Source organism: Oryctolagus cuniculus, chromosome 4, assembly GCF_051225735.1.
Source record: "Oryctolagus cuniculus isolate XC-2025 breed Fujian yellow rabbit chromosome 4, ASM5122573v1, whole genome shotgun sequence".
NCBI classification, from domain to species: Eukaryota; Metazoa; Chordata; class Mammalia; order Lagomorpha; family Leporidae; genus Oryctolagus; species Oryctolagus cuniculus.
Genome location: NC_142870.1, coordinates 30,961,893 through 30,988,840, shown reverse-complemented (window position 1 = coordinate 30,988,840; position 26,948 = coordinate 30,961,893). Strand labels below are relative to the sequence as shown.

Genomic DNA, 26,948 nt, shown 5'->3' with positions numbered 1-26,948 from the left:
TTCACAGGTAGCCTTGTAAACTAATAGGTGATGGGTCAGCTATTTTGATGTGAAGGACTCAGATTTAGAAGGAATAGTCTTGAAGTACCTAATAATGTTAAGATGAGGAGTTAATGACTCCTCTTTCTCTTGCCCCTAAATCATGTAACTTTTCAATTGTCTTCAATTGTCTTCATGTTACCTCGATTCATTCTTTATTTATATATGTGACTTTCAAATAAATTCTAGTTAAGACTGCTTTAAAAAAATCAAATAGCTAGCCTGATCTATTGATTATTTTTCAACTTTATAAACATAAGAAAAGCTAAACTTGACTTAAAATGTCTTTCTCTATTAATTTGAATTTTAAACAACTGAAGAGCTATAATGTCCAATATTATACTTATGAAACAATTTTTATTAAGGGACAGAAATCCTTAAATAAAATAGACTATGTATAAATTGTAAGATTTGGTTCAACTAAATATTTCTATAGTACAAGAGAGTCCCAATTTATCTTTTCCTTTTCCCCCTCCTCCGTTTTTAGAAGATCTGTTTCTGCTTGCATATTCACTCTAAATCAGTACTGTCAGATCCACTTTTCGTTAGGGGAGTTCAGTATCTGGATTATGGTCTCTGAGCATGCAAACCTCTTTGCTCACCAAGTCAGAAGTCACAATTCACATTAAGTAGTCAGTTTCTTTAGAACAGAACTGTATAGAGAGGCTTCATAAATGGAACTAGTGCGCTCCCACTGTACAAAGAGAAACTCACTTGTTTTCTATCCTTTTCTTGTAGGGAAGTTTAGATATTCAGGGTATAGATTTGAGTCTGAATCTTACTTTAGTACTTTCTAGAGCAGGGGTTGGCAAGCCATGTCCCACAGACCCAAAACTCGTCTAACTACGTTCATTAATTTAAGCATTGTTTAATATAGTTGAGTATTTGTGACCTAGATCCTATGTCCAGTGCCACCAAAATATTTACTCTGATCCTCAAGAAAGTTTCTTCACCGTTGTTTAGACAGATACTCTTGGCCAATATACTTAAAATTATTTACATAAACTTTTCTAAGTGTAAATGTGAGGAATAGTTTCTACCAGTTGGGGTTTTTGTCAGGATTGAGTGAGTTGGTCCATATAAAAAAAAAAGCGCATCTTGAAAAACTGATAAATACATAATCACATCCAGAAATGTAAAATGGCTACATCACCTCTTCACTAAGACATTGGTAAGAGCTTTTGAACAAGAATAGCTCTTTGGTTATATTTGGTAAAGGTTCTGGCTTCTTTCTGCATGATTTCATTTCTGCTGACTCTCTTTTCTGTGTCCCACGTAATTCTAGCCTCGTGCAAGCCTGTTCTTGTACTGTCACTCCTCGTAGCAGGCCCTTTCTTATTATTTGTGGAAAAACTTCTATGTCTACATCTGGAATTGTTCAAAGGTCACTGTAAGTATTGGGTCTTTATTAACAGTCCGTTCCCCGCCAAAGTGCTTGCCAAAGTGCCAGCAGCCAAAGACTTATAGCTGGGGAACAGTTTTCCAAACTGTGTGCAGAGACCTCACAGCTTTGCTCTTTATTTTCTCTCTCAATGAAGAAGAGAGGTTTTATTCTGCTTGCTGTTAGGCATGAAGTTTTCACGAGTTACAACAAGTTCATGGGTGGACATTCAGTCAATTTCAGCATTCCAGATTGGAACAGATTTAGGGACTTTTCTGTATCTTAATAGTATGTCTAACATCAGCTGAACTACAAAGTATGCAAAGTCTTATTTCTTCAACTTTATGCCTATTTTCTTTTTTTTTTACCTTATAATATTTTCTTTTTTTTTTTTTTTTTTTTTTTTTTTTTTCTTTTTTTTTTTTTTTTTTTTTTATTTTTGACAGGCAGAGTGGACAGTGAGAGAGAGAGACAGAGAGAAAGGTCTTCCTTTGCCGTTGGTTCACCCTCCAATGGCCGCCGCTGCAGCCGGCGCACCGCGCTGATCCGATGGCAGGAGCCAGGATCCAGGTGCTTTTCCTGGTCTCCCATGGGGTGCAGGGCCCAAGCACCTGGGCCATCCTCCACTGCACTCCCTGGCCATAGCAGAGAGCTGGCCTGGAAGAGGGGCAACCGGGACAGAATCCGGCGCCCTGACCGGGACTAGAACCCGGTGTGCCGGCGCCGCAAGGTGGAGGATTAGCCTATTGAGCCACGGCGCCGGCCCTATAATATTTTCTTAAATAATGTTTTTTAGGTGACAAGTAAAATATGTACAAATTTTAGGAATTCAAATGAATATCAAAGAGGATAAAAGAAATTTTAAAAGTAAGAAATTATCAACTCCCAACTTGACTCTCACTGGGATTAAACATGACAATAGGTCTGATCTGATTTCATCATCATTTAAAAAAAATCATCTATTATTTTTCACTTTATGTTTCTGTGTGGGAGCAAACTGTTGAAATCCTTACTTAATGTATACTAAGCTGATCTTCTGTATATTAAGATAATCGAAAATGAATCTTGATGTGAATGGAAGGGGAGAGGGAGTGGGAAGGGGGAGGGTAGTGGGTGGGAGGGACGGTATATGGGGGAAGCCATTGTAATCCATAAATAGTACTTTGGAAATTTATATTCATTAAATAAAAGTTAAAAAAAAAAGTAAGTTGTAGCACTTTCTACAATGTGTCTTCTGTAAATATATTTCTATATAATAAAATAGTATTATAATGTAACTTTGGTTTGCTAAAAGTATACTATATCTTTTTACTTGATATAGTCCTATGCATAATTCCCCATATCATTAATTTCTGCGACATGGGATCTTAGTCTGTGAAAGTATCAGAATTTATTTAAACATGTTCATATTGAAGGCTTAGCAAAAGTAAACTGTTACAATTTTCCCAAAGGGTAATTGTTAATATAATGCAAAATATTAAACTTAAAACTATTCAACATAGAAAATTGCATTTCTAGGAATCTATCCGCAGGGAAATAATAAAGCAAACTCACTCAAATAGGTGTATTGAAATGCCCACATTAGAGTGTATAATAGGGAAAATAATTTTGCAGACTAAATGTCCATCAGAAGATTGTATAAATAATTCATGGTGCATTCTTCCTATGTAACGGAGTGTGATTTAAAGTGAAGGAGCTCATTTGTATTTATGTACATTAAAATTGCTTATGTTACTTTAAGTGAAATAGAACAAATTAAAGGATAGTTTAACAGAACGTATACTGGTGGACCTCCATGCACACACATATAAATGTGAAAGGATATTTTTCTTAGTACCAACTGGTTATCTAAATACTAGCATCGTGAGTGGTAGTTCCTGTCCAGGCTTTTATTTGTTAACATTTGACAATGAGCCATGTGATCGGGGAAAGAAAAGATAACTTCCAAAAGATAAGACATGATTTATTAGGACTGAGATTTCATAAATCTGTATTTCTTTTTATTTACAGTAGAGGAGAGATACAGGAAACGATTCTTACTTCTTAGTAGAATTTTTTAAAGTACCTACAAAGCTTTGTAGTGACTCTACTTCCAGTTCTAAGGTGCAATGGAAATATTTTTATGCAAGGACTGGTGGAAAGTCCTCGGGCTAGAAATACCTGCTTCTAGCTATTGTGTGATTGTTCCAAAAATCTATTCAATACATGGGATGAAGGAAGGTGCTCGAATGAAAATTGAATATGGGACCTCATGCTCCTCACATTAAGAAATTCCAGAAGCAGAAGAGATGTAGGACTTTCCCCACTTCTCACTTTTTCTAATTTCCAGGTAAACTTGGAGCTAGGAAAGTACAAATGTATCATTCAATAAACCATTATTATCACTACCCCGAATTATTATCTTGCTTTTTGATTCACCTGGCAATAACATTTTGAGTCTTTAGAACTTTAAAATTCAAACCAAACACAGATTCTCAGTGACAATTTCTAATTCTCAGGGACTGACATTGCCATGTAGCAAGTGAAGCCACTTCCTGCCTTGCTGCCATCCCATGGGGTACCTGTTTGTGTCTGATATAGCGCCCCGCTAATGACCTGAGAAAAGCAGAAGATGATGGCCAAATGTTCTGGCCTCTGCCACCCACATAGAACAGGATGAAATTCAAGGCTTGTGACGTCAGCCTGGCCCAGCACTGGCTGTGGTTGTCATCTGGGGAGTGAAGCAGCAGATAGAAGATCTCTCTCATTCTTCTCTCTTCTCTCTCTCTGTCTCTCTCTGCATGTGTTTTTCTGTAACTCTTTCAGAAATAAATCTTTAAAAAACAAAGAAATTCTAATTCTCATCCTCTTATTATTATATATCGCTATGCCTTAAGTGGACTTATAGCTTATCTTTATTACTAATAGAAACTTTAGTTTTATAAAACTAAAACTACTTGGGACTTCTTGAATATTTTTAACATAATTTTACTCTTTTCTTTTCTCCTGTTACTCATTGCTTTTCCACTACTTTTCCCCTGTCCTACTTAGTATTTCCTGCTAATGACTTTTTTGTTCTGTTGATACCATACGGTATCATTACTCTGATGGAGTATTTTTTTTTTTTCAATTAAGAAACAAGTAGAAAGCCAGTGCTGTGGTATAGCAGGTTGAGACATGGCTGCAGTGCCAGCATCCCATATGGGCTCAAGTTTGAGTCCTGGCTGCCCCACTTCTGATCCAGCTACCTGCTAATGCTCCTAGGAAAGCAGTGGAAGATGGTCCAGGTGCTTGGGCCCCCACACCCATGTGGGAGACCCAGAAGAAGCTCCTGGCTTGGCTCTTGGCATTGGCCTGGTCCAGCTCCTGCCATTGTAGCCACTGTGGGAGTGAACCAGCAGATGGAAGATATCTCCCTCTTTTTCTCTCTTTTTCTCTCTCTCTGTCCTTTCCTCTCTCTCTCTCTCTAATGCTGACTTTCAAATAAACAAATCTTAAGAAAAAAAAAAAAGAACCAATTATGTTGTTATATAGCTTTTTAAAAATACATGATTAGTCACTAGATATTTTCACAATTTAAGAAATGGTTGTGAATTCTTCTCATTCATACTTCTACTATGATTCAATCCATTGTTTTATAAGTGTTGCTTCACTTTGGTAGTGATCAAATAGTGTTACTGTGACTTTTCTATGTATCCATGATCACTGGCTTTTATAAATATGGATAGATACAAATCACTAGTTTGCATGATAATCAATTTTCCTCTCTTTCCTAGACACTGGTAAAGACTTCCCAGCCTTATAGTGTGAACTAGGACTGTGAGAGGAAGTGACAGTTGTCACTTTAATTCTTATTTTTTTTTTTTATGTACAATAACATCTTTTGATGTGGCCAACTCAGGAGCCACAGGTTGAAATGGCAAGGGTGGGGGCCGGCGCTGCGGCTCACTAGGCTAATCCTCCACCTAGCGGCGCCGGCACACCGGGTTCTAGTCCCGGTTGGGGCGCCGGATTCTGTCCCGGTTGCCCCTCTTCCAGGCCAGCTCTCTGCTGTGGCCAGGGAGTGCAGTGGAGGATGGCCCAGGTGCTTGGGCCCTGCACCCCATGGGAGACCAGGAAAAGCACCTGGCTCCTGGCTCCTGCCATCGGATCAGCGCGGTGCACCGGCCGCAGTGCGCCGGCCGCGGCAGCCATTGGAGGGTGAACCAACGGCAAAGGAAGACCTTTCTCTCTGTCTCTCTCTCTCACTGTCCACTCTGCCTGTCAAAAAAAAAATTAAAAAAAAAAAAAAGAAATGGCAAGGGTGGGAACAGAGGAATGACCAGTAGTTGATTCTGTGGTTGACTGTATTGAGGATGTTCCTTTAGGACTTTTGCATTTCATAGGAACAAGGAGTTCACCTGTTGCTCTAAGACACTGAGATTCTGTGATAAATTTGTTGCCATGGTATCACCTCATCTTTTCTCATTAATATAGAAATTAGCTTTACAGGGGCTGGCACCATGGCTCACTAGGCTAATCCTCTGCCTGCGGCGCTGGCACCCCGGGTTCTAGTCCCGGTTGGGGTGCCGGTCCTGTCCGGGTTGCTCCTCTTCCAGTCCAGCTCTCTGCTGTGGCCCTGGAGGGCAGTGGAGGATGGCCCAAGTGCTTGGGCCCTGCACCCACATGGGAGACCAGGAGGAAGCACCTGGCTCCTGGCTTCAGATCAGCACAGTGTGCCGGCCGTGGCAGCCATTTGGGGGGTGAACCAACAGAAAAGGAAGACCTTTCTCTCTGTCTCTCTCTCTCACTGTATAACTCCGCCTGTCAAAAAAAATAAACAAACTTTAAAAAAAAAGAAATTAGCTTTACAAGCAAGTTTCTACAGTAATAAAACTTGGTTGGCAGTGGACAGCAGTGAGAACACTGATCCTGAAGTAAACAAAGAAGAAAATCTATGTTAAGTAGTAGTAAAAGTTTTGATGAAACTGTCACAGTCAGAACTTGGCACATCTTAGGCCTACAGAACCCTTAGTTCCAGGACAGGAAGGGAAAAATAGAACCATATTTATGTTAATGAACATTGGCTATGTTCAATGAGGTATTTAAAAAATAAAGATAAATTCAAGAAAGAATTGGCTGGTTCACAGCAGAAACTGGAAGAAATAAGAAGAATCTAGAAATGTGGGTTCCTACAGTAGTAGAAAAACCAACTGCTTCTAGACCTCAAACTGTAAGAAAAAGAATGTTACCAAGACTGTACATGACAAAACCTTTCAGTTGACTGAAAGTGATGAAAGGTTACAAGTTGATTAAAGTCCTTAGGGTGAGTCCTTCCCACTTGTTCCTACAGATTGGTTTAGGGTAGCCACCATCAAGTTGAGAGCAAACAACATGGGGTTAGAAAACAAAGAGCTCTGGGAGATTTGAGAAGTAGGTGCTTAAAATTGTGGGTGTGGGTGCTGGCACGTGGAGCCCACTGGAAAGCAATAGAGAAGAAGCCTCTTAAGTAGTCGAGAGAAATGTACTGCCAAAGAAACCACAAGCCTGGCCTGAAGAGGCCTTTGACTGCTGGAAGCTGAAAATGGCCTCTGTGCACTCAGGCTTCTGTGGACAAGGAGGCCGCTGAGGAGGCTGTGCATTCTCCAGCAGATATTTTCAAATACAGTCAAAGAGATTGGGAAAAAAGCATCTGTTATAGGATGGAGATGGAAGCCACACACAGGTAGGGAGCCTTCTTTGGGTGCTTTGCTGGACCCCAGGATGTGAATGGGCTGGGATGTGTGTCCCATTCTTCCCCTTTTCAAAAGTCTGTTGTTATAATTATCCTGGCCTGGTCACACCTTTGTTTATTGAAAATTTATGCATATGATTGTGTGTGTTTTGAGCCAGGTAACTAGGTTTTTAAATTCACTGGTCTCTAAACCAACAGGAACCATACCTGCACCTGTTAGGGATAATGACCTTTCACCTGCATAGGATGGTCTTTGAGGTTCAGCCACTGGCTTGCTTGGGCTTCAGTCTGTTTCCTATGTGAAGGTGTTGGGTATGTGTTATGTGTGGGAAGAAGAATGAACTGAAAATTTAATGAGTAGGAGACGGGAGAGATTACTAGTCATCACCATAATTGTATCCTCTCCCTGTGCGTCAACATTTCCCAACATTCCTTGAAGTTATGTCTGGGGCATAATTTGTCAATGAAGAGTGAGCAGAAATGAAGTACTTTTCTTAAGGGCATTTATGAGTTTCCCTACCACTCTCATCCCTTGTTGTGGTCAATGCTAAAGCCATGTGCCACCATCAAAAGGTAGTTAAGCTGCCCTCAGCCATCTCCCAAAAACATCCTGAGGAAAAGAAACCTTTGTCCCTCCACACCAGATTTATATCTGCACAAGAAGAGATCATCTGTTATTTGAGATTTGGAGTTAGCAATTTTTAAACTCAGTTTTGCAACAAATTTCCTGTTTTAAAAACCTCGCTTAGAATTAGCTCCAGGTAGACACTGGTCAGTACTGCTTACATAAGAAAGCCAAAGCTTCTTAGAGTGACGACTTTTATACGGTTTCAAGCTGGGAGAAAGCTGAAAACTACTGTTCAGCAATTTTCATGCCGTAATCGATCGTTCCTAAGTCAGGAGAGGTACATTACTTGTTTCCAAACATATCCCATTTTTAACATTAACTGCCCCCAAAGACTAATTAGTGCTCTGTGTATTTTCTTTTTAGTACAAGATACTTGTTTTTCGTCTATGATTATGGACACGTAGAAAGCCACATAGAACTCGATTTAATTCGACTGGTCTCATTTTCTACATTAATTTATTTTTACCTTAGGACATCCGAGAAGCTTGCTAAATATTTTATAAGAATCTGAACAAACAACAGTGTTTACATTAGGGAAATAAAGCATCACTTATTAAAAAGGATTTCAAGGACCTTAATAGGCAGTTAACAAATTATGCCCATGTTTAATATGTGGCAATGAGTCAGTAACCTCTATCCAAAATATGACTTTACTAGAATATCTATTCTTTTTCACTGGCACGAACTTTGACGGAGAATGGACTTTTATAGGAAGAGTAAATGAGCATAACTAAAAATGTGTAGGGTTCACTGATGGGAAACTTTGGAAACTGAAACAGCTTTATAGAAGGAAAAAAAAAACCAAAATAGATATGTAGAATTGATCTTCCATATATTTCTTAGGATATATACACACATACATCAATTTTGTTTCTGTAAGCTATCATTTCCAGCTATGCTGTTTATTCCAACATGGAAACTGGCAACCTTTCATGTTTGTAAATTAAAATTTGCCTTGAAATTGCCTAAACTATGAAGGGCCATAGATATTCCCCAGGCTTTTCAGTGTGATTTGCTAATGTCGTGCCTTGCATTCTTGTTTAAACTTAACTCTTTTCTTTGGAGTACAGTCTATTTTTTATCTCTCTCATAAGCAGACTCAGATCTGCACTCGACCTGCCCATAAATATGACACCGATGGAAATGAATAACCCACTCGAAAATCCACTTGATGCGAGTACTGCCTTTTACATCTTACAGCACTGGAAATGTGTCTGACTTTGAAGTCACTGCAGCACTATATGACACTTAGGGAAAATAAATCTTTTTCCCCTGCTAAGCTAGAGCTCCCTGGCCTTTGAACTTCTTGCAATAATGAGCTCACTCATATTGCATTTGCCAGGTTGTTGTTTTCAGTTCTAGGACAAGAATGCTTATTACAATTGGATAATATGTTTCTCTCCTGGTCAAAGAGGCTTTCTAAAGTGTACTTCACAGGGCAGAAAGAAAAGTGAGTCTCACTCATTTTTAGTAGCAGATTTGTATTGCTTTGTTATAACGTAACTTTGCAAAAGGTTTTATAAACCCAATATGCAAGCTAACAATGATTACAGCAACACATAAAAGGTTCTAAATTTTATTTCCTAAATTATATTAATTTCAAGTCATTTGTATATATTTCCTGGTGAGAGATGATGTTTCTTTCCTTTCCATGGTCTCCCAGAAATTCTTAATGCAATATTACTGCATTGAGGATAACTCTTGGTTTAGAGGACTTCCATGAATTTCTTTGCTATAGTAATAATTAAAGCCTAGTGTCCACAAAGACTTTAAATTTTGTGAAAGCAAAAGCAAACATGTTAGAATATGGGACTGATATTCCACAATTTTTTACCCTAAAATTTGAAATTAAAGCAACTGATCAAGACAATTAGCCTACTAAATAACTATCTCCTGGAGCTAACTTTCACTTCAGTAAGTGAACAGAACTTTGAGGGAAGGCAGGCAGAGTGCCAGAAGGGTGAATTTTTGAGATACTGATGTCCCCCATTCATAGACTCATCTCTGCTGTTCCTTGAGCACTTTTGGGCAGATAATGTCTCTACATCTTCCTGTGTTTAATGAGAAACGTCTTTTTGTTTTTAAAATGATTGAACTACTTTCACTTTGAGGGCTACCAAAGCCCACCTAAAGCTTCTAGCTGATTAATCTGAACATTGAAGTTATAAAGACAAATTAAAACTTCTCTATCAGTTGAATTCTTCTGCCTTAACAAAAACAAGCAAGAGTAGCCTGCTTATTTTTATTTAAAACACTATCAAAATATAAACAGGGGTACTAAATGCCAGTTGTGCCTTGGACTACCAGCAATTTCTGAAACAATTAATGGGAAAAAATCACTTGCTTCAGTTACTTCAGAAGCAAGCTCCATAAACTTTACTTACAACTTTTGAAATATTTACATGAGTCAGAAGTGCTAAAATTGCAGTAATTCAAAGATGTTTATTTGCCTCAAATTCTACACCAGGAACATACTTGATGCCACTGAACACAGATTTTTTTTTTGTCATATGTATTGATATATGTACTAATTATTCATTTTGTCAGAACATTTGAAAAATATATCTTAGATTGCTTTAGGAACCCAATTTAAAATATTTTTGGATACTCAAAATCAAGTGCAGAACTTTGGTACAACTTAAAAAAAATCTTTAAAAAAATACAAGAATTTTCATTAATTCAATCTTTCATTGCTACAGTCCTGAAGTTTATTTTATCCTCCTCATTATAAAGATAAGGAAACTGAATCTTAGAGAAATTCACTTGTCTCAGGACTCAAAACCACAGGGTAACTGAGGTGGGACATGGAGTCCAGCTTATAAATATGACACAAATTCTGAGCTTTCCCTATCCCTTCCTATGTAACATGGAGGTGAGACCCACCTCTCATTATACTTAGTACCAGAAAATGAGTAGCACATCTGAAAATACAGGACACATGTTGGATAAATATTATTTATCCTCCTTAATCAACTATGCACATCACTAAACTCTGTTATGTGTCACTGTATTTAAATAATGTGTGTATTCTTTATGAATTCTGGGAGGAGTTGATCAGAGCCATGTTTTAGTATTTCTGACTACTGAGCACTGAGTACACACTGCTGGACACAGTAGCTAGCAATCAATAACTGTTGACCTCATGAGTAGTGACTGAAAGATAGGCAAAGGGACACAACCAATTACCTTATTTGGGAGCCAGTTGAACAACATGGTTTGATTCTAAAATACGCTGACTCCTTGACTCCTCAAGTTCACTTCTAAAAATGTATTCTAAGGCAAGGATGGGGCTTGTGTACCAACATAGATTTTTCAAAAATGTGATTTCAACAGGGAAGAATTGGAAACATCATAGTTGCCAGTTTGAAACCGGTGCAACAGACCAACCATGAAACACTGTGAAGTCATTACAAATGGGGTAGAAGTGCACTTACTAGTAGTGAAAGAGTCTGACGATATATTTGTTGATAAGGGAAAAGAGATGGTGATGCAAATAGACCAGAGTACTTTCAGAAGCTTTTGTAAAAGTGAAATTAAGAGATAAATTTACTATGAAGCAAAGATTATTTTAAAACAAACACATATAAGGGGTCATATAAAATTCAATGAAAATGCATGTTATAAAATAATTGTGTATATATTTCATTTTTACAGCAAAAGTAACTTATTTGTTAATCCCATTTTTACTTGAGCTTTATTGAAGTATCTCACATGATTGCCTTTCTGATAAACACATAAAATATACTATAAATTTATAAGAAAAAAATTAGCAAAGGTTACACCTGGGTAAAGAGTCCCAAGCTATACATCCTAAATATCACATGTTCTCCTGTATATGTGATAGCTAAAAATTTTTTAGAAAGAGAAAGAAGGAAAAGAAATTCCTATGTATGTCAGCATCAAAGCAAATATAATTTTGTACTATGTTGTCTTAATGTCTTTGTCAAACCAGTGGTTAGGAATGTTATACTACTATAGCTTTAGTGTGTGATGTGATTAATGTAAAAATTATTGTATATGGATGAAATTGTCATTTTTTTCATTCAATTATTGTTTATAGCCATTGTCTATATTCCCAATAAACTGGAGTCATTTTGCTTTTTACTTGTTAAGCTTCTTATTTGGTGAAGCATTAAGCCTTTTTATTGTAATGTAAATTTAAGATATCTCATCTTAAAAACTAAAAAAAGGGAAAAAAAGGTAGAGGAAGAGAGAGTATAAGGAAGGGAGGGGGAGGGAGCAAGGGAGGGAGAATGGGAAAAGCAGTATATTTTTAGAATTGTAGCTACAGACTATATTGAATCTGTAAGACCTAATTAAAAATTAAACTAACTTAAAATATTTTCTAAAAAGCACTTTTATTATATTTTATGAATTAATAGATATTTTTAGAAAGGAATGGAATCATTGTCAGTAACTAAGCCTTGGCATCGGTCGTTAGCAATGGATATTGTTTAAAATCTTGAGTAGATCTCTTCTCCGCCTTTTGCTAAGCTCAAGTGTAAAATCTTGAGTAGACTACATCTTAAAAGCTTCATACAGTGTTAATGGAATTATTAAAAACAATTCACTTGGGGCTGGCTCTGTTGCATAGAAGGCTAAGCCTCCACCTGCAGTGCTTGCATCCAATATGGGTGCCTAGTTGCCTAGGTGCCTAGTTCGAGTCCTAGTTGCTCCATTTCTGATCCAACTCCCTGTTCGTGCACCAGAGAAAACAGTGGAAGATGGCCTGGGTGCTTGGGCTCCTGCACTCACATGGGAGACTTGAATGAGGTTCCTGACTCCTGGCTTCAGTCTGGCCCAGTTCTTACTGTTGAGGCCATTTGGGGAGTGAGCCAGCAAATGGAAAATCACTCTCTCTCTCTGTGTCTCCTCTCTGTACTTCTGCCTTTCAAATAGATAAAATAAATCTTTAAAAAAATTCATCTAATGGTAGTTGTCACTTTTGTTTTTTTTTAATATTGACTTTTACTTTAAAAAAAAAGATTTATTTATTTGGAAAGCAGAGTTACAGAGAGGGAGGAGGATAAACAGTGAAAGAGGGGTCTTCCATCCGCTGGTTCACTCCCCAAATGTCTCCAGTGGCTACGGCTAGGCCAGGCTGAAACCAAGAGCCAGGAGATTTTTCTGGGTCTCTCATGTAGATGGTAGGGACCCAAGTGCTTGAGCCATCTTCTACTGTTTTTTCCAGGCTCTTTAGCAGGAAGCTGAATCAGAAGTGGAGCAGCTGGTACCTGAACTGGAGCCCATATGGGATCCCAGCTTTCAGGTGGTGGCTTAACTCATTATACCACAATGCTGGCTCATAGTTCTTTCTTAATAACTAAACATTGGAGCCATTTTGGAGTTTCTCAGTGTATTATTTTTTGAAAAGTGAAGTAACAGGGACAGAAAGAGCCAGTAGCCAGGAACTCCATCCTGTGGTCTCCAATGTGGGTGGCAAGATCCCAAGTCCCAGGGTTATCATCTGCAGCCTTTCAGGAACATAAGCAGGGAATTGGATTAGAAGCACAGGGTAGTCAGGATTCAAACTAGGCACTCTTATATAGGATGCTATGTTCCAAGCAGTGTTTTAAACTGCTGTGCCACAATTCCTGCCCCTCAGTTTACTTTTTTCTACTTTTTGTTCTTATATGAGGTCAAAGATACACCACTTTATCAAGGTGGCATGTACCAATGCCATCTCACTAGTCCAAGTGATCAATTTCAGTTCACAATTGATCATAATGAAAGGACTAAGAGTCAAAGGGAGCACATAAGCAAGTCTAGTACCTGCTAACACTAACTGATAGAATAAATAAAGGGGAGAGTGATCCAACATGGGAAGTGAGATACTCAGCAGACTCATAGAATGGCAGATGTCCTAAATAGCACTCTGGCCTCAGAATCAGCCCTAAAGGCATTCGGATCTGGCTGAAAAGCCCATGAGAGTATTTCAGGCATGGAAAGTCAAGACACTCTGGCAAAAGATCTCTGTGAGTGAGATCTCAGTGGAAAGAACAGGTCTTCAAAGAAGGAGGTACCTTTCTCTGAAGGGAGGAGAGAACCTCCACTTTGACTATGACCTTGTCTAAACAAGATAAGAGTCGGAGAACTCAGAGGGCTTCCATAGCCTTGGAAACTCATGACTGGAGCATAGGGAGATTACTGATGCCATAGACAGGAGTGTCAATTGGTAAAGTCAACAACAGGAGTCACTGTGCACTTACTCCTCATGTAGGATCTCTGTCCTTAATGTGCTGTGCATTGAGATTTAATGCTATAATGAGTACTCAAACAATATATTTCACTTTGTGTTTCTATGGGGGTGCAAACTGTTGAAATCTTTACTTAATGCATACTAAACTAATCCTCTGTAAAAAAAAAAAAAAAGAAAAGAAAAGAAACTATCAACTCCCAACTTGACTCTCACTGGGATTAAACATGACAATAGGTCTGATCTGATTTCATCATCATTAAAAAAATCATCTATTATTTTTCACTTTATGTTTCTGTGTGGGAGCAAACTGTTGAAATCCTTACTTAATGTATACTAAGCTGATCTTCTGTATATTAAGATAATCAAAAATGAATCTTGATGTGAATGGAAGGGGAGAGGGAGTGGGAAAGGGGAGGGTTGTGGGTGGGAGGGACGGTATGGGGGGGAAGCCATAGTAATCCATCATTCGTACTTTGGAAACTTATATTCATTAAATAAAAGTTAAAACAAACAAACAAACAAAAAAAACATAGAAGTGGCCCCAGAATATGACCACAAGTGCTCTTCTACAGAAAATTACTGACCTCATACCAGACTATATGCAAACTCATTGATAAATTAGTAAAACAAAGGGTTTAAAAAAAAAAAAAAGATACACCACTTTGAATCTCTGAGTTAATGATATATTGGTGTGTTTTGATGATGGAGAAAGTCACAGAGTATGTGTTGCAATATGTTCAAGATTGCTTTAACAAATATCATAGGCTGGGCAGAATAAGCAATAGAATTTATTTCTCAACATTCTGGAAACTGAGGACTCCAAGTCAAGACACCACCAGTGTCTGGTGAGGGCTAGCTTCCTGCTTCACTGCATCACTGCATGGCAAAACAGGCAGGGTGGCTCTTCAGGGTCCTCTTTTAAAGAATCAGACCCATTCACCAGGGCTCTGCCCTCATGACCTAGTCCTTTCCTGGAGACCCATCTCCTGACACCATCACTTTGGCACTTAGGTTTTAACGTATGTATGCTTGGAGGACACAAACATTCAGACCATAGCGACATGCTTATAAATTTGTTAGATAAAAATATAGAGAAACCCAAGGTGGTCTGTTGAAAATTACAAAACATCAAGGAAAGAAATAGAAGACACACAAAAATGGAAAAATCTTCCATGTTCACTTGAAAGAATTAATATCAAAGTGTCCATACTGCCCAACAATTTACAGATTCAATGTAATCACAATTAAAATATCAAAGATGCTCTTCTCAGATCTGGAAAAAATAACCCAGAAATTGACCTGGAATCACAAGAGACCCAGAATAGCTAAGCAATCCCAAATAATAAAAATAAAGCTGGAGGCATCACAATACCAGATTTCTAGACATGTAACTTTGCAGTTATTATCAAAACAGCTTGGTGGTAGTTCAATAACAGACATGCCAACCAATGGAACAGCCTACAGACCTCAGCAATTAATACATGCGTTTACAATGAACTAGTTTTTGATAAATGTGCTGAATCCATCCCCTGGAGAAAGGTTGTCCTCTTTGACAAATGGTGTTGGGAAAATTGGATCTTTGCACATGGAAGTATGAAACAACACCCCTACCTTACACCCTATAAAAAAGTCACCTCACAATGAATTAGGGATCTAAATCTAATCCCAGAAATAAAATTACAGAGGAAGGGAAACAATGAAAAGGGCATAGACAAATACTTCTTGGCGAATACCCTAGAAGCACGGGCAATAAAACAAAAATAGGAAAATGGTTTTACTTCAAGCTAAGAAGTTTCTGCACAGCAAAGGAAACAAGCAACAAAGTAAAGAGGCAAATGTCAAAATGAGAGAAAATATTTGCAACCTATGCATCTGATAAAGAATTAATATACAGGGTATATATGAAAAGCTCAAGAAAATCAACAACACCAAAATAAGCAATCCATTTAAGATATTGGCTAAGGATTTGAACATTTTTCAAAGAGTGAAATTCAAATGGCCAATGGACACATGAAAAGATGCTCAGGATCACTAGCCATCAGGAAAATGTAAAAAAAAAATAAAAATGAGGTTTCACCTCACTCCAGTTAGAATGGCTGTCATTCAAAAAGCAAAAAAGAAAAAAAGCAGACAATGCCGTGGCAAAAAAGATACTCTAATTCACTGTGGGTTGGAATGTAAACTAGTACAGCCATTATGAAGACAGATGGAAATTCATTAGAAATCTGCAAATAGATCCACAATATGACCCAGCCACCCCAATCCTGGGAATTTACCCAAATGAAATAAAGTCAGCATATGAAAGAGTTGTCTGTATTCCTCTGTTTATAGCAGCTAACCCACAGTAGGTAAGATATGAAATCAACCCAGATGTCCATCTACTGATGACTGGTATATATACACAATGGACTACTACTCAGCAATACAAAAGAATGAAATTCTGTCTTTTGCAACAAAATGGTTGCAACTGGGAACCATTATACTTAGTGAAATAAACCAGTCCCCAAAAGTTCTCATTTTTGGTAACTTATATAGAATACAAACCAGTGTAATATATATTAGCAAAATTGTTATTTTGAGATTTAATAATTGTTTATAGCCCTTGTCTATACTCTTGAGGAACAGTAGTTTTTCTAGTTACTACTTGTTGAATTCTTTATTTAATGGAAGGTTAAGCTTGAAAGAAAAATAGAAAAGGAGGGAGAGTGAGGGAAGGAGCAAGGATTTGGTGGGAAGTATCATTATGCTTTTAAAAGTATATATATGAAATACCTGACATTTACTTTCTTTATATAAGTACAGTATTTACAAGAGAAATATTTGTTGAATATTCTTTTTAAAATTTGAAGCAGATTTAAATGATCACAAATTCATCTTCAGTGGCAAAGGTCCTGGCAAAGCTGGAAAACTATTGCCCTGCCCTTTGTCCTTAAAGGGAAAGTTCTTGACTTGCTGTTGCCTGTGGACATCTTGCAGCTCCACATTCCACAGGTGAAGCCCTAGATGGTGAATATGAATTACAGCTTGAAAGAACTTTACCACATTGGTGGCTATCTTTTACATAATTCAAGTTTTCCTGTCAAATACTGTGATCGTTTATAAATCCTACTTGGTTGGTGGTGAAACTTCCTGTATGAAGAAAACAAAAATGTTTTGTGTGAATTAAACCTGTGGGATATAATACTGGACCAGTATTTCCCTTTCATTATGTGAAATAATGGGCTGCACATAGTAATATTAACTTTGGAACATCAACATTTTCTTGTCACATAACAGAATCCACATGCTTGACTAAGGTGTACACGTGCTGTTTATTATTCAGATTTTTCTGTTCCTGATGATACAGCATATAATCACATATAATTCAAGCCAATTCACCTCTTCCCTATGCCACGATATTTGTGGACAATGGTGGTGGCTAAGGAATCATGAGGAAGAAGAAAATACTTTTGCTTATTGAATGTAATACAATGCAGAGGGTTTGTGAGATATTCTTATTTTCTTCCCAATGAACCCTCTTATTGGATAGCAATATTAACTATTTTCGTGATATATCCTCCTCTTTCTGTGGTTATTTTGCTCAGCTTTTGAAATCTTTCTAGTACTAACATACTATCTTACAAGCCACATAGAATTAAAAATTTAAAAAGAAAGCTGATGTTGGCTTAGTGAGACAAAGGATTTGTTTTTACTTATTTGCTTAGCTTTAGAATCTGCTGGTTGCCTCTTTGTCAACTATTTCTTTTGGTTTGCAGAAGCTTCTTAGCTTGATGTAATCCCATTTGCTTATTTTTGTTTTATTGCCTGTGCTTCTGTGGTCTTCTCTATGAAGTCTTTTCGTATGTCAACCGGCAGATAGAACATCTCTTTCTCTCTCACTCCCTCCCCTCTTAACCTCTCCCTCCCCTCATCCTCTTTCTTTTTGATTAACTTTCCAAGTATTTGTGTCATTCAGGCTATGGTTTTTGGACATGTTCTCAATTATCCAAGTATCCTTATCAATACTATTCTCTCCCATAAGAACATTAATCAACTGTAATCAGGAAATCTGTTTCCATCCTAAATTCTTTACGAAATTCCAATTTACAGGGCATTTCCAGTTGACTACTTATTAGCATTTGCAATTCTTTCTTTCTAAATTTAGTTCACTGTTTCTATTACTCACACTTAATGCTTTTCCTAGCTTTTATATTTTTTCACTGATAGATTTCCAAATAGCCATCCCAATAAGAAAGAGTGGATATTGCTCTGCTTGTCTCTCCTAACACTCATGGTGAATCAACAATCATCTTACCAAGTCCAGTATTTTTACTCAGCCATTGGTCTGCTGCTGAATTTTCCCATATCTCACATGATTGCTTCCCATTTTTGATGATCATTCTTCTCTGTTATCTTAAAATCATTGCTTCCAGAGTGAGTTTAATAAAATATAAATCCCATCCTAGTCCTCTGCTTAAAATGTTTCAGTGACTTCCCATTGCCTACAGGATCAAACTTATACCCATTTTATATGGCTTCAATATTTTAGGAGATCTGATTCCCCATCTTTGTTCTTTCACTTCTCTTCAGCATATTCCTTTCTGTGACTGTTCCGATACAAATACATAAAACAAGAAGATCTGATATGTACAGACAACTAAATAAAATAGTTGTTCAACATTCTGATGAAGGCTGAACATTAAAATTTCTATTTTAAAAATTTATATTAATCACATATGAATTATAGTGATTCTTTTTACTCACAAATTTGAAGGTCATTTTCATTAAAGATTTCATAATAACTTGCCTACCAGTAGGAAGGATAATAAATACTTTTGAAGTTGAATCAATTAAATGACAAAGAATATGTATTTGTGCTGTGATCTATGACATAGACAAAGGTTCAAAATGTGTAACTTGAATCATATTTTGATATCTCAAAAATTCACTGTAGTCATATTAGCTAAGAATGGCAATATTTGGATTACTTAGAAGCAGTATAAGCAAGAAGGTACCATGGAGTATAACATTTCAGAGTTGCTTGAGCTGAATGATTTCAGAGAATATTTGGGAGCTTGCTATTCTGAATTACAATACAACCTGTAAGAAAAATATGTAGAAAATGGAATTGGCTGAGAAAAGCTGTTGTGTTCCTCAGTGTGTAGAGTTCTGAACAAGGTAATTGGTGAGAAAGCTCAGAAATTCAATATAAACTACTTTAAACTGCCTGAGTTCTATTTAAATCATATCATCACAATATGATTTTTCTCTCCTATCGTGTATGTACCCTACAAACAGATGAACAGAATGACTGGTAAAAGCCACTAAATAATTTTATAGTTTTTGCTATTCAATATATTGGTTTTTTTTTAAATTGATAAGCTTTGAATTATTGTTCTTTAAAAGTCAACATCTTATATGAAACAAAAAGTTCTTCCTTGTAAGAACATATTTAGAGTATATAAAATAATCACTAAGCTTGTAATGACGGAGGGTCAATAGTTCAGTCTTATTTCAGAAATAAACCAAATAATTTTTTAGAAATAGTATAATTTGTCTAGGCAACTATGTAAGAACCTTAATAAAGCTAAACAGCTAAGGATGTTCTGTCTCTGGGGGAAAAATATGTAAGAGTTAATCTACTGAAAAAGATAAATTCTGTTAAGACTGGGTGTAGTCAAAACATAAAGAAGAAATGGAAGTGAGTCTTTCTCTCGGTTTTTGTTTGATGGTTTCTATTTAAAATGTCACCTTTGTCCATCCTGAGGTATATTCTAATGCTGCTTTTTTTCAGCTATTGAGTTCCTGGAAAGCCTTTTAGTTTGTTTTGTGTATCTCCGAATCCTGAAGAGGATTATTTTTTTGTCACGCATCCTTTAAGTGATTTTTTTCCGTAAATAAAAATTCACTCAGGGAAATACAATGTAAACAACTCTTCCTAGTACTGTGCCTCAGGAGAAAATATTACTCTGTGTGATTTCAGAATTTGGCTATTCTATTCCAAAAATGTAAACAGAAAATATAGGTGGATATGGAGAGAATATATGCACTCTACTGTAATTCACACACACAATATAGTTTTGTTCTGTGTATGTTTGATTTCTATTGTCACAAGAAATAATCAGAAGTTTCACTGTGATTACAATATTCTTAACTACTGATGACACACTGTTGGAAAGACCTTTGATTAGCATGAATTACTTTGCTAGAATAACTGTAGTTATCAGGAATTTCAGAATATCAAGACCAGTGCCATATATGGAAAATTACTTGGCCATTTGAGAAATATGAACTGTCAATTTGTGGTGTCAGAATTAATGGGGAAACCAGCAGGAAAGGGTTGACTACAAAGGTTATATAATATGATGATTAATTTATCCAACCTTAGAGCCTACTGTTCGAGGTTAACTGTTTGTAGAATGTGTACAAACACTTGAAGACATTTCGCAGAATGAGACATATGGTCCTGAAGAAGGGGAGCTTGCCACTTCTCCTAGATACTAATTTAAAGCAAGCAAAATAATGAATGAGCTGTATCCATAGGACCTAATATTTTGTGAGTCTACCCATCTACACCAAATCATCAAAGTGGAGACTTAGATAGTAGAAATGATTTTGAAAGGCCATTTTCTCCATCATTTTGCACATGACTGAATATGAAAACAATGGAAGCAAAAAGGGACTTGCTGAGGATCCAACTACGCATTCTAATAGGCTCAGAACAGCAAAGCTACTGTTCTACTGTTCTCACCCTCTACAATCCCACATTTCTAACTTAATTTTGACCACAATCGCAAACAAGCCTTATATACTACTAAATAGAATTGTATTGAATATGCTATGCAGCATAGAAAAACCATTTTATATTATTTTTACTCTATAGCTTTATAATTCTGAACTGTCATGGCTAAAAGGCTTATTTTTCTCTCTACTATTTTCTCCATTACTAATTTGTGTGAATTGGCCTGGGCTCAGTGAGTGCTTTTGATTTCAAGATCTTGGTTACTGATGGCAGAAATTTCTTAGTCTTTGCTCATGCATTCTTTCAAAGTAGAGCTTGTAGCACAAAGTCTTTATCTGCTAACATCAGGTTTTGTTTATGTGTTCAGTGAGTACTTTGGCTCTTCATTGAAATTTTCTTTCTGCTCATGGTGTACAATGGCTATGCCTGTGTTCTCTCTGAAGCTTTGGCCTCATGATGGGTTTGCTGTTCTAAGTGGTATGAGTCACTTTTCTCCTTGGCAAAGACATGGAAAACATCTCTCTCCCACTCTGAAGTGTGATGTTATGTTTGAGTTATTATCTGCAAAATTTCCTTTAAAATACTAGTTGTGGATGTTACCATTTAATACTTTTTTTCCAGAATTGTAGAGGCTGTGTATGTACAATATGGAGAAATGTGGAATTAAGAAAAATAAGCAGATTAAAAAATATAGTGTCATGACCCAAGCACATTTTTATATGCCTATTTCAACCTAGTCATATTTCCTGTCCAACTGATTTAACCATTTTCTTACTGCTTTCATGCATTTCTGTCTTGCTTTTTAACTTTACATTGTAGCACAAGTACTTATGTGTCATAGTTTTTATATCACCCCCATGTTATTCCACAAAGCAAACTTTTCAAAGCCTATGTGATCACTTTCCATGAGAGTTGCAAAAGCTATTTCCCCTAAGTTTACAGCAATAGCCTCATTTGTGCATTGAATCGCCCCCGCCCATGTTTCAGAAAATTCCATAGAAGATACTGTTAGAATCTATGCGGGAGCTTGCAAAGTTGCCTAAAATTCTCCATTGCCCTTACAACCATGTTCCATAGCAATATCATTTTGCAATTTCTCCTGTTGAGAGGTGAAGACTCTTTCTTGATTATTTGAATATGAACTTGTGACATGCTTTGACCAGTAAAGTGCAGCAGAAATGACAACTGGGCAAATTTCAAGTCTAGAGCTCAAGACTTGCAGCTCTGCTCTGATTTTTGGAAACCTTTCTGCTGCCACTAAACCAGTAGTTGATGGATCAGAGTCACATAACCCACTTGCCCCTGTTACTTCACTCAGCTGTCAGCCCACTGCCGAGCCAGGACTGCCTGCCTGAATGACAGCTGATGCCGATGCACAAGTGAGCTTGCCATGACCGGAACTGCCCAGTTAAAGGAAGAGTAATCGATGGTTTGATTTTATTTAGGGAACTTAGGGGGTGGTATTTCATCTGATACAGTATGATGGGTCAAAAATGAACATTTTTAAGCCTTGTAATTCACATTGGTAAGTTGTTTTTTCAAGAAAATTGACATTCTTGTGGTTTCACAAAGAAACTGGTTATCTGCAATTTAGTAACACACAGCAGGAAATCACATTTCGCTAGTTTACTTAATAATCTTGGTGTCAATTTTAAAAACACAAATTCTAAGCCAGAAGTTTGCTGTTTCACAATTTTTAGAACTAGACGATAGAAAATTGATACTGTGATACTGAAAAACACTTTCTATTTTGTCTCTATTTGTATATTTTTTCCCATTTGCTATTTTGAAATAAAGTTGGCAATAAGAAAGTTAAAAAAAAAAAACACTGTAAAAAATTGCCCTGCCATTGATTTTTCTGCTTTCATCAGCCACCGTTATCATATTTCTAAAACTCTACTAGTTTGGTAAAAGATAATTGTTGTTTTAACTGTAAATGTAGAATGTTAAAAAGCCATATTACTCTTATTTCAATGAAATACTCAGTTGAGGTAATTTCATTGAAACAAGTTACATTTCTTTGTGAATATTTCCCAAATTATTTTCCTAAAGTTAATATATTTTCCAGGCTTACTTTGTTTTTAAAAATATAGAAATGCAGGATAGATTTGGGTTTTCAGCTTGCAAATTGTTTTTCAAAATGTCTGTTAAGTTATAGCCCGCATCTGAATGATTTTAGTTGTAGAACCGGCAAATACAAAAATCGCATTAGTTTTGTACGGAAGTTTCTACTGACCTCGCATGACTGCGCTGGATGCTGATCTCCATGATTGTGACTGTTTTCGGTTGTTAAATGTCATGTGATCATTTTTGGCTCAGAATAGAAAGCAAGAAGATGAGATAATTATATTCAAATTGGAAAATTTGCTTCTGGGTCAAGCAGATGTGCAGAAAATATAGACAAAGCATTGGCCATTATACTTGTGAGACTTTGAAGTGTTGCCATCACTAATCCTTTCTCATTGCATGCCGAATGAATACACAGATTGCATCATCTATGTGGTCTTTGGCTGTAGGTAAGAGAAAAGACTCCCACCATGCTAAATTATGAGATTCTTTGGTCATACCAAGATAGTGAAACTAGTTTTTCAACTTGAAATGGATTTTCACTGGTTGCTAAATATTACAACTGCAATAACAAGCAAAATTAATCACTGAAAATAAACTAGCATGTAAAACTTGCATCTGCTCTCTTTGACCACAAAGGCTCAGTGGCATACAACACTGACATTTAATTACCTTATGATTTTGTGAGATTTAGATGAGTTCATCTACGCTCAACTGATCTCTGATGAGTTTGTTCTCGTGGCTCCTGTTAGCTCACGTGCCAGCTCGGTACCTTTACTCCCGTTGGCTTGCCTTTCTCACATCTGTTGGGGATGACACTGGCTTGCATAACAGGAGTAGCTTAGCTCGACTTCACGAGCCTCATCTTACAGAAGAGGAGCCGACTACGTCCTCAGGGAGACGGCAGAGGAGCAAGCACGTAGCCAGTTACACACTTTTTAAAAGCCTTCTCTTGGCTTTCTGCTAATGTCCTATTTTATAAGAGCAAGTTCCCAGACACAGAGTGAGAGGGCACTACAAAGTTACATGAAATTTCACCTGCTTATTCCATGGTGTCCAGGGTGAATGGGCAGAGAGGTTAAAGAAAGGACTGTTTCTGTTCTTGGAATGAGTCAGGGGGGATTCTGAGAGCTGTTTATGGGCTCTGTGGAGCCAAGCCTATTGTCTGGTACCCAGATCACTTGAAATAAATTTCTGAATTAGTACCTTATTCTATAGTATATATAAATGTTTATCCTTTATCTCCTATATATAAAGCATCTAATTATGGTGTTTTGTTTCCCCCTTTTTCTTTTGCTACATAATTGGACAAAACCATGTTATCAACAGTTCCTTGATGTTGTTTAAAACTCAGCCTTCTTATCCAAGTGCATGTTTGAAAGGAGTGAGAGACAGGAGTCAAGTTTCAAGGGAGTAAGAGCGAGGCTGGCAAAGCCTTGGGGTTTAACTGTCTTCTCTGCTGCTCAGTTCTCCAGAACTTGACTGGCAAACTAGCCAGGATGTAAGTTAGAAGACACCTGTGAAAATGGAATAGTGGAAATCTGGGCTTCTAAACTTTCTGTTAGTGAAAATCTAAAACTCCTTGGTTTCCATTATCTTAATTATTAAAGAATCCAGCAGTATGAAACAGCTCCAAAGAATTTTGGCCCAGGAGAAATTTATATTTTTGGTAAGTCATAAAATGTTGAATATAAATGAAAACCACCCTGGATTTTAGCAACTGTATCTCTACTACTCTATTTCCTTTCAGTGTTTTTCAAATGCACACTTTTAAAATGTACTTCTCAGAATATTAAAATTAAAAATTTCTCTGTCAATCTTAAAATTATCCACTTGGTCGGTATGATTTTTGTAATTATCAAGGATGTAATCAGTGTAGTCAATTTTCCCAAGGAACACTTTTCAGTTTCATAGTTATCATAACCTTGCATTAAACAAATTAATTCATTATACATTTTTTTCATTTTTTGAATTGTTTCACTGGACTAAATTTCCAGGAATAAAAGTTACTAAATAAAAACTTCTGAAATACTTATGGCTCATTATATTAAATGCCATTTTTTAAAAAAATTTAATATTGCATACCATACACTACGTATGTGTGTTAGTCTTGCTATTCTTCAATATTATGTATTACTTTTAACTTTTTTAAAAAATTATTAGTGCCTTTCTTCAAGATTTTAAAATTTCTACTTGAGAAATAGAGTGTATTTATTTAATTTTGTATAAAAATAGAACAATGCCTAACAATGCTAAATAAATAGTGTTTGTTGCACTGTTTCAAATTAATAATGGAAATCCTTTATCCTGTTCTAATAACTGCCAAATTACCTCATGTTTTGTCAAATTCACTATGACTTTAGCATTTTTCATTTAACTGAGATTCCTTTTTTCTGCATTTTTTTTAACGTAGGGACTGGCATTGTGGATTAGCAGGTAAAGCCTCCGCTTGCAATGCTGGCATCCTGTATGGGTGCCGGTTCCAGATACAACTAGTCCACTTCCAATCCAGCTCCCTGCTAAGGGCCTAGGAAAAGCAGTGGAAGATGCCCAGGTGCTTGAACCCCTACCACTCACATGGACGTCTCCAATGAAGCTCCTTGCTCCTAGCTTTGGCCTGGCCCAGCGCTGGCCATTGTGGTATCTGGGGAGTGAAGCAGCAGATGGAAGATCTGTGTGTGTGTGTGTGTCTGTCTGTCTGTCTGTCTGTCTCTTTCTGTCTGTACCTTTGACTTTCAAATAAATAAATACAGCTTTACAAAATATGAAATGTTTTCTGTATCAGTATTACAAGAGGACACCTGTGTTTTCTCTGGAGTGTTCTAATTTTGAGGTTTTTTTTTTTGACAAAAATGTACCATATAATTTAATTTTTCTACTGTGGTAAGCAATTATTTCATTGGGTTGACAGTTTGCATTTGAGATTAAAGCTAAACATTTTAATGCTTACTTACCGAAGTATTATTTATTTTATGAATTGTTTGCTCATGATTTTGCCTTTTTGATTCCTGGGCTTAATTTTTAAAAACACACACACACAAATTGCTATAATTAAATTTTAATCTTATCCTATGCAATTTGCTCTGGATTTTTTAAAGCTGTTTTTAGATTTTTATTTAAGGCTGAAATTCACAAATTCTGAATTTTCTAATATGATTTATTTTCCAGAGGGGAAATCCCTTTTTCCTTATGTAGTTCAAAAGCTCTTGATGGCCACTGTGCACTGCTCCATAATAAGCTAAATGTCCAGTTTTATTCTGTTTGAGGCATTCTGGACATTGGAAGGGTTTTGTTTAATGATACAGTGTACATTTAGGATGTATTTAGGAATGAGACATACTTTTTGTGGTGCACTTAATAGATTATCCCCAAATGTGCAAATTTATTATCTAAGGGTATTTTAATACTTTCATTCTGTTACTTGTTATTTGTTAATTTCATTATTCATTTTAATACTTTCATTTAATACTTTCATTTTGGTGTATGGGTCAATTTTTAGTTTTCTCTACTTTTCAATATATATAATTTTTTAAAATTTGAGGCATAAAATAGAAAGTGATAAATATAGACACAGAGATACAGATAGAGCTCCCATCTGCTGGTTCACTCCCCAAATCCTGCAGCAGCCAGGTCTGGACCAAACTGAAGCTGGGAGCCAGGAATTCAACCCATGCGTATGATGTGAGTTGTAGGGACCCAGTTATTTGAGCATCACGTGCTGTCTTCCAGGATGTCCATGGTAGAAATCTGGAATTGGGAGCCAGGGCCTGGAATTAAACTGAGACTCCAATACAGGGAGATGGTGTCTTAACTGATTGGTGCATTATTATTGTTGGTGTTGTTATTTGAGAGAGGGAATGAGAGAAGAGGAAGAGGATGAGGAGGAGGAGGAGGAAGATAGAGGGAATGATTTTATCTGCTGGTTCACTCCTCAGATGACCATGATGGCCAGCACCCAGCCAGCAAAAGCGAGAAGCCAGGCACTCAGTCCAGCTCTTCCACCTGGGCAGAAAGGACTCAACCACTTAAGCCACCACTAGTGCCTCCCAGAGTCACACTAGCAGGAAGCTGGAGTAGAACCCAAGTACTCCATTGAAGATATAAGTGACTTCACTGCCAGGCAAAATGCCCACGCCTTAGTAATGTATTGAATTTTGTGCCACACTGTTTCATTTATTGATTGTTTAGCATATATTTTAATATATTGGTTAAATCTAGTTT

General features: G+C 36.9%; 2 long non-coding RNA genes across 3 annotated transcripts in view; one reads left to right on the top strand and one right to left on the bottom strand.

The window, feature by feature from the left end:
- Positions 1-23,047, bottom strand: part of LOC149126940 (uncharacterized) — a 114,424-nt gene extending 91,377 nt beyond the window's left edge. The window contains exon 1 of one of the 2 annotated variants that reach the window (XR_016232341.1): positions 22,897-23,047. This is a non-coding gene — a long non-coding RNA (uncharacterized LOC149126940). The remainder of the gene's footprint in view (positions 1-22,896) is intronic. The other variant, XR_016232342.1, reaches the window with a different exon arrangement.
- Positions 1,292-25,492, top strand: LOC149126939 (uncharacterized). Its single transcript, XR_016232340.1, has 3 exons — positions 1,292-1,429; positions 2,217-2,287; positions 25,141-25,492. It is a non-coding gene; the product is annotated as an uncharacterized LOC149126939 (long non-coding RNA).
- The last annotated feature ends 1,456 nt before the right edge of the window (positions 25,493-26,948 follow it).